Here is a 1,160-nt window from a genome sequence, read left to right as displayed (position 1 = left end):
CCTAGGTCCCTCGTCTATCGCAGATTGCTTATAGTCTAGAGATAAAGTTTTAGTATAGTTACTTAGACGTAGTCGGCAGACATAGTCGGTAGGTATAGTCGGTAGGTATAGTCGGCAGGTCTAGTCGTCGGTAGTTAGTACTTACTTGTCGATGCTTTGCGGTTGCAAACATCTCCTTCGTAAACCCTCGCTTATCTTGTTTCTTCTAGCAGTTCGAGGAGTCTAGATACTTCTCGATAGACGTTGTACCGGTATTTAGTATAGGATGTTTTAGTACAGCGTTACAGCACCTATATACGACTTTAGGTATCGTATCTTCTTGAAGCATTCCCTCCTCTAGGAAATCCTATACCTAAGATATCCGAGACTTACTCCCCTAGGTAACTAGGGACCGATTAAACATAGTACGACCGTTCCGCTTTTTAAGCCGCTTCCTAGTATAGTTCCACTAGCGTACCTCGTACTACTTCTTAAAGTTCTCCTTATACTTAAACCTCTATAGCTAGTAGTTAGCCTTAATATCCTACTCCCCGATATAGTCCGGCTTAACGGGGAGTACTAGAGAGGAATCTAGATCTTCTTCTACTATAGTCGGCCGTCTTGTACGACGCTTGCGAACCTCTGTTCTACGTCGGCGGTCCCCTAGTATTAGGCTCGGTAGGAGGTTCGTCGCGGAACTATATCGTTGGTATAAGCGAGCGCTCGATCGTATAGGGGTAGTAGAAGAGCTTCCTAGCTATAAGGAGGATTCGAATCGGGAGCTTCCGACTCCTAGAGAGGAAGCAAAGGAAGACGAAAACATAGTATTTTAGACTCCGACGTCGTGAATCCGTTACGAGAGGATAGAGGAGAGGGAACGTAGGAATTGAAAGGAGGGAAAGTAGGAATTTCAGAATCCTAGTACGCTACCCTATAGGGGTTAAGCGAATAGAATTCGCAGGCCTACTTCCGGCTACGAGCTAACCTATTAGATAGTCTGATTCTTACTACTAACCCTCCTACCCTTTCTTCTATCCCTCTTCGTCTTCTTGAAACAGGCGAGGCTCCTAGTCCTCCGAGTCTGAAATCTCGAACCCTCTAACAAAGTTGCGAATATAGAGTCCTTCGTAAGTACCTTCTCGATTCCCGAAGATACTAGGTATAGTTTATCTTCTCGCAGT

The sequence above is a fragment of the Sphaerulina musiva genome (genome assembly GCF_000320565.1).
Source record: "Sphaerulina musiva SO2202 unplaced genomic scaffold SEPMUscaffold_2, whole genome shotgun sequence".
Lineage (NCBI taxonomy): Eukaryota > Fungi > Ascomycota > Dothideomycetes > Mycosphaerellales > Mycosphaerellaceae > Sphaerulina > Sphaerulina musiva.
Note: the sequence above shows the minus strand (reverse complement) of the source record.